Source organism: Sus scrofa, chromosome 15 (assembly GCF_000003025.6).
Source record: "Sus scrofa isolate TJ Tabasco breed Duroc chromosome 15, Sscrofa11.1, whole genome shotgun sequence".
In the NCBI taxonomy this organism is placed as follows: Eukaryota; Metazoa; Chordata; class Mammalia; order Artiodactyla; family Suidae; genus Sus; species Sus scrofa.
This window is the reverse complement of record NC_010457.5, coordinates 45,700,697-45,715,547: the sequence shown is the minus strand read 5'-3', so window position 1 is coordinate 45,715,547 and position 14,851 is coordinate 45,700,697. Positions and strand designations below refer to the sequence as shown.

General features: G+C 40.6%; 1 long non-coding RNA gene and 1 pseudogene across 1 annotated transcript; both read right to left on the bottom strand.

The window, feature by feature from the left end:
- Positions 805 to 9,196, bottom strand: LOC106506219. The gene is made up of 3 exons (XR_001301389.2): positions 7,592 to 9,196; positions 7,192 to 7,249; positions 805 to 1,759 (listed from the first exon to the last, which is right to left on the bottom strand). It is a non-coding gene; the product is annotated as an uncharacterized LOC106506219 (long non-coding RNA).
- LOC100515241 lies at positions 9,252 to 11,658 on the bottom strand (annotated as a pseudogene).

Below are 14,851 nucleotides of genomic sequence, written 5' to 3'. Positions count from 1 at the left end.
GTAGTAAAAGCTGGTGCAGAATAAGATGGCTCTAGAGGCTGGCAGTAACCTGGCCCAGAGGGCTTTCTGCAGTGTGGCACCCCTAACGGGGCCAGGCTGTGCAAAAAGAACTGTTGATAGGCCTTGTCCAAGAGCCCCTTCCCATGGGGATCCAGGAACTGGGGGCTACGTGCTCTGTAGGAGACCAACCCTGAGGGCCTTGATTCAGACAAAGAACCCCGGCAACAGAAAGCAGCCCCTGGCCTGGCCATGGCTGTGGATGGTCTGGCACCCTATTTTCTGAGGGTTAAATCTGGACAACAGTCTAAGCAGAGGAATGTGATTATAAACCTCACGTCAAAAATTTGAAATGGGGACTGTCCAGGAAAATCCAGATCCACAGTCCTCAGCCTGGTGGTCAGCTATAAAAAGGACTGTTTATACTTTGTTATGTTTATTGTAATCTTTTTTTAATAACTTTTATATTATAGTTGGTTTACAGTGTTTCTACTGTTACAGCAAGGTGACCCAGTCACACATACATATATACATTCTTTTTCTCACATTATCCTCTATTATGCTCCATCACAAGTGACTTGATATAGTAGTTCCCAATGCTATACAGCAGGATCTCATTGCTTATCCATTCCAAAGGCAATTGTTTGCATCTACTAACCCCAGATTCCCAGTCCATCCCATCCCCTCCCCCTCCCCCTTGGCAACCGCAAGTCTATTCTCCAAGTCCATGAATTTCTTTTCTACGGAAAGGTTTATTTGTGCTGGATAGTAGATTCCAGATATAAGTGACATATGGTATTTGTCTTTCTCTTTCTGACTTACGTTACTTAGTATGAGAGTCTCTAGTTCCATCCATGTTGCTGCAAATGGCATTATTTCATTCTTTTTTATGGCTGAGTAGTATTCCATTGTGTATATCATTGTAATCTTTGATGTCAAAATTAGTCACAGCTTTTCACCTCTGGTCTTCTTCCCTTCCTTGTTCATTTTCTATAAACAGCTCCCTCCACCTTGCCTTCCACAGGCCACAGTCAATTTGGGGAAATTCTAAACATGAAAGTGAGGCATCACACAAGGGATTTAGACATTGAAAAAGAGGAAAGAGCAAAGGGACTGCCCCCTCAAAGAAAAATAAAACCAAACAAAAGACCCCTAAGAAGGAGTCTAGATTATAATATCAATGTGCTGGGATAGGTTATATCATCAATGCGTTGAGCATACTTTCCCCTTAGGAAGTGTTCTTACATGATCGTGGATGAAGGTCACCAGTGAGACTATGCTGCTGATGTAGTTGTACCTGGAAAGGGCTGGTCTTTCTGCTCCCAGTATTTGTCCCTTATTCCTTTGAGCCCCCATCAAGGCAGAGCCCGAGGGGTATGGGTGGTTTATTTGGGTGATGATTCCAGGAAGCAAGAGATGGAGACAGGGAAGGAGGAAAAGCTGAGACCAGTGTGGGCTGCTGAGGTTGCTACTGGGAGTGGTGGGCTTGTTCCCATCAATCTCAAAAGAAGGTCATGGAAAGCTGTTCAGAATTGTCCACCTGAAACAAATGGGAGGCTTGACCCCTGACCTGTGCTAGAAGTTTCCTCCAGGAAAGGCTGTTAACTTCCAGGTATTTCTGGGCTGCATTTGTGTGTGTTGGAGATGACCTTGGAGCAGAAAGTGTGGCTTGAGCTTGAGCTTAAGGTAAGATGCTGGCAGCACAAGGAAAGTCTGTGCTTCCACGGAAGCGTCCACTGTGGCTGAGACTGAAATGAAAGGGCTGAGAGGACACAATGCACTGTTGGGTTGAGCAGTTGACTTGGGCAAGATGCCCCTGCCTGGACCTTTTCCTTTGAAAGGTGCCTCTCTGGCCTTCCCCTCACTGCACCCCTGTCTACCCAGAGCTTGCACCTTCTCTTCTAGAACACACTCTGGGTAGTGAGGACCCACTCCCAATGGCTATGAGTCTGCATGGCTTCTTCCATCTTCAAAGGCAGGCTGTTTAGCCAAAGGGAACCCAAAGTGCTGCTGTCCAAAGGGGGTGAGAATGTGTGGCTGGAGCTTGAGGGGGGCTTAGGGAGTCCACATAAGGCATGCAAGGCTGCTCCTGTGAGAACAGCGCTAGGGTGAAAGGGAAGGGGACTGGCCCAGGGCTGGGGGCCAGCTTTCCCTCTGCCACCACATTCCTGTGCAGAACACCAAGCAGAAGTCTAAATTCTGAGAATTCAGGTTTTATTTAACAATTTGTTAGCTGGATTTCTAACTCAAAATTATTTAGACATATGGCAAATGTGGGAGTCAAGTTCCATCATGTTCCAATTTTTGTGGCCTTGAACTAAGAAAAAGGAACCTTGGAAAATAGGCTTTATATGCTTGGATGATTTTATATAGAATTCCCAAGTTCATTAGCTTCTGTGATGACTCATGGTTATTACTAAAATAAACTGTACATTATCTTAAAAAAAAATCTAGGGATATTATTTAGGTCAGCAATTAGAAGGCTCTAGACTTAACGTTTCTGTGAACCAAAGGATATGAATGACTAAACGCAGGAGAATTATTACCTGAGGGGTGAATCTCAGAATATTAATTGTGAAAGTTTTCTTGTTGACTCATTCTGGCTGAAGGTTGGGCAGGATAGAAGCAGAAACAACACATATCTGGGTCAGAAAGGAATATGGGAAGCAAAGCAGAGAGAAATGATCCCTGTCTTAGGCAAAGATGAACCTTACAAGAAAAGAAGAAATTTTAGAAGGAAAAAAACAATTTACCAATGTGAAAATACATATCAGAAATTGGACCCATCTTACACCATATATAAAAACCAATTCAAAGTGGATTAAAGATTAAATGTAAGACCTGAGTCTGTAAGAAGAAAACATAGGGGAAAATGTTCATGACATTGGTCTTGGCAATGATTTCTTGGGTATGAGACCAAAAACATAGGCAACAAAAGCAAAAATAAACAAATGGGACCATGTTAAACCAAAAGATTCTGCAAAACACAGAAAACAAAAACCGAGTGAAAAGGCAACCTACAAAATGAGAGAAAACATTTGCAATGCATATGTCAGAGAAAGAGTTAATTTTGAAAATACATAAGGAATGTCTTCAAAAACCTTTGCCTATATTGTCTCCAACCATAAGTGCCAAGTATTATTACCATCCCTGTTTTATAGATGAAGGAACTGAGGCACAGAGAGGCTAAGTAATTTGGCCATGATCCAGCAGCAAATAAATACTGGAGCCCAGATACAAATTCAAGTAGTATCCTTCTATTGCATGAAGTTCAGTATTTTCCTGTATTCACATTGTTATGAATATACCTATTTCCAAAAGGGTTTTAAAGCTACTTTAAAGCTTTAAAAAAAAAAACTTAGGATTTCAGAGCTTAGCTATTGAATAAGTGGTGAATGCAACCCACATTTGGTGAGGACCCACTGTGTTGACACTGTGAGATGTCTGAGCATGACAATAATGGATAGGCAGGAGTTAATAATAATTTATACTTAAGCCACAGAACAGATTATGAAGCAGGAAGTGGCAAAAAGAAGGGGTACAAAATGCTATGAGAATGTAAAAGTAAGGAATATGATCCTTGGGGTTGTTGAAGGATTAGGGACTATCTGGGAAAAAGTCACTTTGCCCCTGGGGCTTGAAAGATGGGGAAGATTCTGACATTTGGAAATTGAATTTTGTGGGCCTGGTCTTGTCGATAGATTGTACTCATGTATTTTCTTTTTGCTTTTTTTTTTTTTTTTTTTTTGCTTTTTAGGGCCACACCTTTGGCATATGGAAGTTCCCAGGTTAGAGGTTGAATCAGAGCTATAGCAGCTGACCTACACCACAGCTATAGCAACTTAGGATCCGAGCTGCAATTGCAACCTACACTGCAGCTCACAGCAACACTGGCTTCTTAACCCACTGAGTGGGGCCAGGGATGGAACCCATGTCCTCATGCATACTAGTTGGGTTCATAACACACTGAGCCACAACGAGAACTCTTCATGTATTTTCTTTTTGGCCATGGACATGGCATGCAGAAGTTCCAAGGTCAGGGAATGAACCGAAGCCACAGCAGTGACAATGTTGAATCCTTAACAGACCACCAGGGAACTCCCTGTACTCATATATTTTTATGTCTACCAAGATTTATTCTTAGGACATTTTAAAAGTATTGAGCACCTGCTGTGTACCTTGTGTTTAGCAAGGCACCAGGGGAGCAGGAAACTTAGGACACAGTCTCTGCCCTGAAGTAACTTACAGTCTAAACTAGGAAACAAATATATTTTATATATATATATATATAATATATATATATTAAACGGTGTGATAAACATATGCAACAAGTAATCATTTTCTATTTATTATTTTATACAATTTTAAACTTAAAGTACTTCCTCCCTTTCCCCCAAAAAACTTATTACAAATCTTAGAGGAAGTTTCAGTTTGCAACCTTCATATAAACTGCAGTAGCCCCTGCTAGCAAAACACTATTTTGTAACTATTAGGACAGTCCAGACAATGCGGAAAGAATTGCATTCTTAGAGCTGTACAAGGTACTGTTCTCAAATCTCAGAAAAGGGAAGTAAGTCTTAAGGTAGAGGAACAAGTGGTATCTACACTGTACTCTCAAAGCTATAAAAGCTCTACAAGCATCTTGCAGGCATAAAGCTCCAAGTATATGCCAACAGAAGAGCATGAAGTTTAGCCTGTGTTTACAACAAAAAGCAGGCAGACGACAAGAGATAAAAAATAATAATAATAACATTACATGCAAGGGAGACCACCAAGATTTTTTTTTGTGTGTGTCTTTTTGCCATTTCTAGGGCCGCTCCTGTGGCATATGGAGGTTCCCAGGCTAGAGGTCTAATCGGACCTGTAGCCACCAGCCTACGCCAGAGCCACAGCAACTTGGGATCTGAGCCGCGTCTGCAACCTATACCACAGCTCAGTGGGTTAAGGGCCAGATCCTTAACCCACTGAGCAAGGCCAGGGATCGAACCTGAAACCTCATGGTTCCTAGTCGGATTCATTAAGCCATGATGGGAACTCCCACCAAGAATTTTTGCTGCTACTCTTTAGTATTTTTAGGAAGAAAAATGAAATAAATATGGTGCTAGAAAGCCTAAGATATATGAGTGATTTTTTGCCAAAGTTAAAAATAAATCAAGCAGTTTGATACTAGGTATTTTTTGGAAGAGCATAGAGAATGAACAAACCAACAAAGAGAGAAATTGTTCACAGGAATTAAGTATCCTGACTTCCAGATCAGATTCAGCTAAAAATACTCTTACTTTTATGTATTATGTATGCCTCATTCTTCATGTCACAATTTTGAACACTCTAATTGCTGTTCCAAACATATGCAGGTGTATGACTCACTCATCTTTGGAAAACCTTATTTACTTATTCAATTCAATTAGTTTCCCTGAAACATTGTGTTGGTGCCTAATAGTCAACAATCAGCATCATTTTTTTTTTTTGCTTCAAAAATAGCAGAGAAAATGCCATTAGCATTTTAAGCTGGATTTTATTTCTCCATATGTAAACATACATATCATTTGATCAAAATGTATTAATATTCAGGTGAAGATGATAGCAATCTTTTCAAACATTTACTTTATCTTGACTAGTTTTAAATTCAGAAGCAGCAATTCCACCACAATTCAACTTGTTTCTGTTTTATTATATCACACTAGGTTAATCTTTAAGACCCCGAATAGCTTTCATTCAATTTAGACCAGAATATCGCAAATCTCTAGACTAAGTAGTATAATGTTCACTATTCAAGTAAAAGCAAATTGTTGTAATGTAATGACACCTACAAATGCTAAAAGCAGACCGTTGGATGTTAAGTTGAGGTGGAGAGACCAGCATGCTACTTACATTTTTAGAGCAAAAATATCCCAGTTACACTGATCGCAAAGTGGAATCTGCATGGCAGAGGGGAACTGGGAACACACAGACTGGACTCTAATTGCCGCCTTCCCACAGAGAAACTACATGACTTTGGGTTGAGCCCATGATATCACTTAGGCGGTCATACCTTAATGCAACTAAATTTCGGGAAGAGGTCCAATTCTTGTATTCCCTCAGCAAAGTGAAGCTGTCCCCTTTCCAATTTTCTAAACAAGGGCTTCTTAATATTCTCATCTCATTTTGTTTTATCTCCACTTCATCTCCATACCTGGTCTATTTGGTTCCCAAAGACCTCTGACATAAAGACATCTAAACTCCACTCCTGCACTATTTAGGTAATTCTGAAAAAGATCTCCGGGATAGATTGGTGAACTCTTAGCATATTAAACTTCTCTATTTGCACCTGAAACAGCCATAATTACCTGATTTTTCCCATTCCAATTGCACAATTATTTGTGTTCTCTATTTCAAAATGCATTTACCTCTGATGAATCCTAGCAAATAAAGGGACCTGGTTCAGTGGTACACATGAGGCAGGAGACATGGTGTTTTTGAATTAAAAACTACAAGTTTGCTGACACCAAAAGCACAGACAACAACAACAAAAAAATAGGTAAACTGTATTTCATCAAAATTAAAAACTTCTGTGCATCAAAGGACACTATCAACAGAGCGAAACGGAATGGGAGCAATTATTTGTGAATCTTATATCTGATAAGGGATTAATATCCAGGATATATAAAGAACTCCTACAGCTCAATGACTATAACAACAAAAACAATTTAAAAATGGGTAAGAACTTGAGGAGTTCCCGTCGTGGCTCAGTGGTTAATGAATCTGATTAGGAATCATGAGGTTGCAGGTTCGATCCCTGGCCTCGCTCAGTGGGTTAAGGATCCAGGCGTTGTGGTGAACTGTGGTGTAGGTCGCAGAAGTGGCTCAATTCTGGTGTTGCTGTGGCTCTGGCATAGGCCAGCGGCTACAGCTCCAATTCACCCCTAGCCTAGGAACCTCCATATGCCGCAGGAACGGCCCTAGAAATGGTAAAATATATATATATATATATATATAAATGGGAAAGAACTTGAGAAGATAATTGCTCCACAGAAGATACGCAAATAGCCCAGATGCACATGAAAAGATGCTCAACATCAGTAGCTCTGAAGGAAATGCAAATCAAAACCATTATGTGGTAATACTTCACACCTCTTAGGATGGCAATTATTAAACAAACAAAGCCCCAGAAAATAACAAATGTCAGCAATGATGTGGTGAAATTAGGATACTTACTCATTGCTGGTATGGATGTAAAACGGTGCAGCCACTATGGAAAACAGTATGGCAGTTCCTAAAAGAAAAGAAAAAGAAACAGAATTACCATATAAGCCAGCAATTCCACTTCGGAGTATTTACTCAAAGGAATTGAAAGCAGAGACTCAAGAAGATATTTGTAATTTGTGTTCTTAGCAGCATTATTCCCAATAGCTGAAAGGTGGAAGCACCCAAGTGTCAAGGGTCCTTTGACAGATGAATGGATAAATAAAAGGTGATATATACATGCAGTGGAATATTATTTAGCCAAAGAAAGGAAGGAAATTCTGACCCATGCTACCTTATGGATGGATTGTGACATCATGCTAAATGAAGAAGCCTGGCACAAAAGGACAAGTGTTGTATAATTTATACTTACATGAAGTACTTAGAACAGTCAAATTCATAGAGGCAGGCAGCACATTGGTGGTCACAAGGAGCCTGGGGCAGGGGAGGAGAGCGTAATAGGGGGTTGTTTAGTGGGTGCAGAGTTTCAGTTTGGGAAGAAGAAAATGCTCCGGAGACAGATGGTGGTGAGGATTGTACAATGATGTGAATGTACTTAATGCCACTAAACTGTACACTTAAGAAGGGTTAACGTGGTATATTTCCTTATATACATATATCCCTATAATAAAAATCTTAAAACTTTTTTAAAAAATTAAAGCTTTTAAAAATTAATTAAAATAAAATACAAATGAATTAAAACTTTAAAAATTAAAGCTAAAATTAATTCTCCCTCAGTCCCCACATCTACCTGCCAAGAGTGCTATTTCTGCTCTGATCATTCTCCTGTGAGTATCCATCTGTGGCCTTCTGGCTAGTTAATCAAAATAACCTTGGATGAGCACCATTTCTTCTACTTCTCTTCCTCTAGCCCACCAGCTACATCCTGCCAACCACACCTGACAGCCATTGATTATGGTTCTGTCCCCTCCCATTTCCTCCAGTACCTGTGTTTTTATATACCACCTCCTGCTGCTCTAGGCTCAGTCCCTATCTAGTTGGTAACTGTTGATCTGGGTAAGTAAGAAATACAAATAAATTGCTGTTTTCTCATTGCAGATGATCCAGGCATAGAGAATGTTGGGTGGCCCATCTCTGTCCACTCCTTCCTATTAGCAATGTAACAAATGTTTTGTGGTTTAGGATTTCCAAGAAAGGGGATTTCATTAATTTATCAGCTGAGTCAGTATTACAACAGCTTACAAAGAGTTAGCAATTGTTTGGGTTTAAAGCAGGGACAACATGAAACACTTAAGGAAAACTTGCACAAAGCTTGGACTCGTTCCAGCAGTTTAGCTGTGTGAGAAAAACGTTCACACCACTAACTCTTAAAAATAAAACATTTTTAACTTAAAGCTGTTCTTTGGTTGCTGTTTAAAATTTTATTCCAAGAACCAAGATGCTCTTCAGTAAAATGCAACCTCTAAACAATAAGGTCCAATAATTGTTATATGTGGGGATGAATTTTACTGTTGAAAATTTATGATGATAATGATTACCAATAGTATTAATATCATTTAATCTCTAATAGAATGATTTTCTTTTATGTGTCAGAGCTATAATACTTCTAATAATATTACCAGCATTTATTTTGTGCTCTCTGATGATGATACCAGAAAACACTATTCTCAGCAACATCTTGGTGTGTTTCAGATTATTAACAAAATTATCTGAATTTTAAAACTTTGGCATTAAAATATACCCTCATTAACGTCATTATAAGGTTTAAACTTGTGTAAATAGCTATGATATAAACATTTTTCTTTAAAAAAGAGACTTCCTATTTCTATCAGAGTAGAGCTGAGTTTCTTTGATTAGAACTGTGATTATTAAACTGTGTGCTCAGGTGCTCCAAAGTGACAAGCAAACCCGCAGAGGCACTGTGAGTTTTTGGGGGGGGTTGTTTTTCGTTTTTGCTTTTTAGGGCCGGACCTACGGCATTTGGAAGTTCCCAGGCTAGGGGTCTAATCAGAACCACATCCGCTGGCCTACGCCACAGCCACAACAACATGGTATCCAATCCACATCTGTGACCTGCCCCACAGCTCACGGCAAGGCCGGATCCCCAACCCAGTGAACGAGGCCAGGTATCAAAGCCACATCCTCATGGATACTAGTCATGCTAGTTACCACTGAGCCACAATGCGAACTTCTGCACTGTGGGCTAAGTTTCTGAGGGACACAGGCATCTGTTGGATGCCAGAGGAGCTGCTACTAGGTTGTTTAGACCTAACTACTTACAGAAAATTGTTTAGGTATCTCTTTTGGACTAGGGGTGCCAGGAACTAGGAAAGTTTGGGAATTTCTGGATTAGAAAGAGCAGTGAACATGAAATATAACTGAGAATTACTTTTTATAGTACAACCCTGTCATTTTATAGATGAGAAAACTGAGGTTCCGCATGGCTAAAGTCTTAAAACTAGCAAGGCCCCAATTCCTAGGCTCCCGGCTCCCTTGTTGGACTGTGAAGTAAAAAGAACTGATGAACTTCATAGTCTGTTGAGGTTTCTGTTCTTATTGTTTCTGTCTCTCTGCTCTCTTATCAGGAGATCCAAGCTTTGCAGCCTGCTTGACCATACACCATCCGAATGTCTTAAGCCAAGTTCCTTACTCTCTGTGAACTTCAGTGTCCTCATTTGTGAAATAATCAGGCTGATGATAATGTCTAATAACAGGTAAAAACTGAGTCACTTCTAGAATCAGTAGAAATAATGTACTTGCAAAGCCTTTGTAAACAGCCAAGTGTTTTATAGACTATTGGTTTTCATTCAATAATATTTAAACATCAACTATGTGCCAAGCACTGAGAAAACAAAGGAAAAACGAAATCACCTCTGTGGTTAAGAGGCTTATCTCTCCTGGAGGGGAGAAACACAAACAATGATAATACAAATTGATAAACATTACAGTAGAGGTGATGACCAAGTATAACGTGGCAGAGAAGGACCGAGGGGCTGGGGAAGTCCTGGCAAAGGAGGCAAGGGGTCAGGCCCGACTTAGAGGATGGGTAGGAATGAGTGGGGGAGGGAAAGCCATCCAGGGAGGGGGAGGCTCTGGACCAAGGAGAGAGGTGCAAGATCACAGTGCCTTCAAGAAACAACACAGCATCCCGTAGGTGGGAGGGAGGAGGATGGGAAACAGGAGGTGGAAGATTACAGGTGGGAGAGTAAATGTGTGTCTCAGATCCTGGTTATAAAGGGTCTGGTATTCCTTTCAAAGGAGTGGACATCACCCTGGAAAACGATTTAAGGATTTGAAGTAAGAAGGGATGCAACCGGATGTGTAAATGTGATGAGCTCTCTTTATCCTTTCCTAAGAAGGAAACCTGCATTTGTTAGCTTCAAGGACTGTGGAGCTATGTCCGTATAATTCCTTCAGTCTGGCGACTTATTCCAAGGAGAATCACAACCCTTAATAAATAAAGGTTTTAATGATTATGTGTGTGGCAAGATGATAGGAAGATTCTTTTTTTCCTTTTGCAAAAGTGAGATTTTATTTTGAGAGTTATTTGAAAGACACTGGGTAAGAAGGGAGACTTAAGACTCAATGGATGTAGATAGCAAATTTATATTCTTCCGACTGCCACCAATGGTCTTTGTCATGCCAAAAAGTTACTTTCTTTGGTAAATCTTGTTTTAAGCTCTCTGGAGAAGAGCTCTATTTCCATAAGCGAAGCTGCCTTTTTTTTTTTTTTTTTTTTTTTCTTTCTTCCTCCCTTCTTCCTTTCCTCCCTCTTTTTCTTTTTTCCTTTCCAGGAAACTGTATTAGTTGAAGATGGAATTAAAAAAAAAATCAAGGTAGATCTAATATGTTTCACAGAGAGGAAGGGCTCAGCCAGAAGTGAAGTGGAAAGATCCTCTAGCATTTCCTTATCATCTTGCTGCAACGAGGAATCCACAGGAGGAAATGGTATTTTTGTATCCTAAGTGCTAAGCACTGGTCCTCTGGTTAAAGATGGTACAGCCTGCAGTTCCTTCTCTGGACCTCGACAGTTTTAATACTGACGGCAACGCCAGAAATTATTGTAAAGTGGCTTTCATTTTCTTCTCAGTCATTTAATTCTATCACACATGATGTCACTTTGTGAATATCATCTTGTCGGTCAGATTCACTGAGCAGTTGATGAGTATGAGTTCACTGACAACTGCCTCTCTCCCTGAGGCCTCCCAGGAGGTGGAGTTCTACCTTCTGCACTGAGATGGTTGGGAAAGGATTTTATGGAGTCCATGATCAAGGACATCTCATCTTTGGTGCCAGTTCCCTCGCAATGTGTCAAGCCAGGAGCCCCAACATCTGTGTGCCTCAGGACAACATGACAAGTGATGGCACCACCAGAACCCAGGATGGAGAGGACGTCACTACAAGGTCTCTTTGCTGAGCATACAGAAAGCCCTGAGGTCCCCCCTGTTGAACAGACTAACCTTTAAGAAGTCTGGCTTTTTTTCCCCAGAATCAGATGGGCTCAGTCAAAGTCCTGGGTGAACTGGGCAGCTGTACTCACCACCCCTGTGTGCGCAGCAGAGACCCTGGTCCTCGGCATTAGTGCGATTCCTAAAAGAAAGGAAAGGGAAAATATTCCTGGTCATTACATTAAAATTTTCCTTCTGTTTCTTTGTTTTAGTTTATAGCTTTTATTATGGACAGTTTCAGGTATACATAAAATTAGACAAAACAGCATAACGTACTTTCATGTAACGCCCACCCACCCCAATAACTAGCATCCTCTGGTCTTTACATTTTAAACTGTAAAGGTCTCTTCAGCAATTCTCTAGAATCAGGAAGGATACAGTCTCCTAGGCAGTTCCCTGGTACAGGAGCCACCCCCTTGTCCTTGGTTTTGCTTTCCGTGGTTTTGGATACCTGAATATATTAAATGGAAGATCCCAGAAACAAGTAACTCATAAATTTTAAATGATAGGCCATTCTGAGTAACTGATGGAATCTCACACCCTTGTGTCATGAATCATCCCTCTGTCCAGGTACCCTCGCTCTCTATGCCACCTGCTTGCTAACAGGAAAGGATATAGCATAGTCAGGGTTCAGAACTATTCGTGGTTTGGAAGGCATGGAACGTTTCCCCTGTGGACGAGGAGTCAGGGGGAACCACAGCAGTCAGGTAACATCAGCTTCTCAGCACTTCATAGGTACTTAGGTGACCAGCCCCACCCAGGGAGTCCATCCATACTCACCCCCACACACACGCTTGGCAAAGCCTGGCTTCCAGAGACAGTCGGACAGACAGCTCCACTGGCTTTTTAAAAAGATGCTCTCATTTTCCGTCTTAAATCTTTCACATTGTCACTTCTGCTCAACATTGACATTTGCTTTGGTCAGGGGTGAATAAACCATGGGTGAGTTCAGGCCTAGAAATCCCTGGGGGGAAGCAGAATTCAAACAAAACAGAGAGGTGGCAGGTGTTCCCCCAGTTCAAGGACCATGCAGCAGAGCACCTGGGGTACATGCTCTTGACTTCCCCTCTTCCCTGCAGTCAGACCTGATAAACAGGTCTTGGTGGCTAGACTCTGGGAACTGAGTTGCTTGGCCTTCAGGATTCTAAACTCCCAGATCAAGGTGTTGGTACCACAGCTTATTTATTGTTTAATCAGGGTTTATTATTATTAAATGCCAGGTATTGCATTAAATATGTTAATCCTCATAACTGCCCTTTGTGTTAAGTGTCTAGTGTTTAGTGCCTTGAATTAAGTTCTAACATTACCACCATTTTGCAAACCAGGAAACTGGAGCTTGTAGAAGCTAAGTCCTTTCTCCCATCACATGGACTGTAAGTGGCAGAGGTGGGATCTGAATTGAGGTCTGACTGATTCCAAAGTCCTAGTTCCTCACCAGAGGGACGGAAGTAAGAAGAGTTTCTACACTAAAACTCTACAGTCCTGATACCCCTGTACATGTCCAATATCACTGCGTGTGTGTGTGTGTGTGTGTGTGTGTGTGTGTGTGTGTGTGTGTGTCTTGATTCAGGATATAACAGTGCTGAGCAGTTTTAAAACTCCTAACTGAAACAGTCAAAATAACAGAAAAAAAATTTTTTTCTAATCAAAAAGAAAAAAAAGGAACAACACAGGAATTAGTCTCAACCGAGTAACCTGGCCTATATTTCCTCCTATCATCCTTGGTATTTGAATGGTTATCAGGTACTTTCACATTCATGTTCATACTTGCTTTTCTAGAACTTAAACACTAATGTACATTTTGAATCCAACATGGAGATTTTATTTTATTTACTCACTTATTTTTTTGTCTTTTTAGGGCCACGCCTACAGCAAATTGAAGTTCCCAGCTAGGCCAAATCAGAGCTACAGCTGCTGGCCTACACCACAGCCACAGCAATGCAGGATCCAAGCTTCGTCTGCAGCCTATACCACAGCTCACGGCACAACGCCGGATCCTTAATCCACTGAGCAAGGCCAGGGATCGAAACTGCATCCTCATGGATGCTAGTCAGATTCATTTCCGATAAGCCGTGATGGGAACTCCCCAACTTGGAGATTTTTAAAGGTAAAGGGTATAATGCAAGACAATGTCCACTGATGATACCTCTACACTGAAAGCTCTTGGTTGAACTTATGTCAACTTCTCGGAACCCTCTTCGAACTCTCTCTGGCTTAGCTGAGCCCAAGTCTGCTGTTTAGTGGTACACTGGGCTCACTTATCTTGGCTCATGAGAACTGGTTGTGTACAGCCCTTTCAACTCCGAGTTCAGTGAAGTCATGTCGATTGGCCACAACAGGAACTTCTGTCCCTGTGGGAGTTTTTAATCGGAGATTTCCTCATTTTAAATGGACCGTACCTCTTCTGGCAGAGTAAGAATTAAAGGTGGGAGCATGCTAGTTAGGATTGTCCAGCCATTTCTCACTCCTTAAAAAATATCCATGTATTTCCTCTATAAAAAATACTGAAAAATACAGAAGGGTAGAAGGAGTAGAAAGCTAAACAAATTATTCACAGCTTCACTACTCCCAATCCCAATCCTCTCTCTGTAGGCAGACACTGTCACTGGTCTTAAATAATTCTTCCAGACCCTTTAAAATGCATTTTCATACATAACTATGTTCGTTCATATAGATGATATAGCTTTTCCATAAACATAAACCATATCATACCATGTATTTTATCCCACAGCTTACTTCTCTTCTCCCTCATAAAACTGTATGTCCTTGAGAGCTTTTTAGGTCAGATTTAATTTGTTCTCTTTAACTGCTGCGATATATTTCATTCTATAGGTGTGCCATAATTAATTTTTCTCCTATTGCCAATTTTAGGTTGTTTTTGATTGTCCACAATTATAGCTAAGAAGCAATAAAAACTATTGCACATGGCTCTTTGTGCATATGTACAAGTGTTTCTCTAGGATAATAACAAGAAACTGAATATTCGCGTTGAGGAATATTTATAATTTTAATATGACAACTTTCCTTGAAGAGAGCCCCAATACACCCTTCCATTGGTAGTGTAGAAGAGCATCCATATCTTAAATAATTGAAGAAATAAAAATCACAAGCCAGAGGCTCTAACTGGACTCCATATTTGTTTCTTTATATTTAAATTTCAAAAACATCCAAATCTGAAAAATTAGTATTGTTAAAGTGGCCAAACAACCCAAAGCAATCTATAG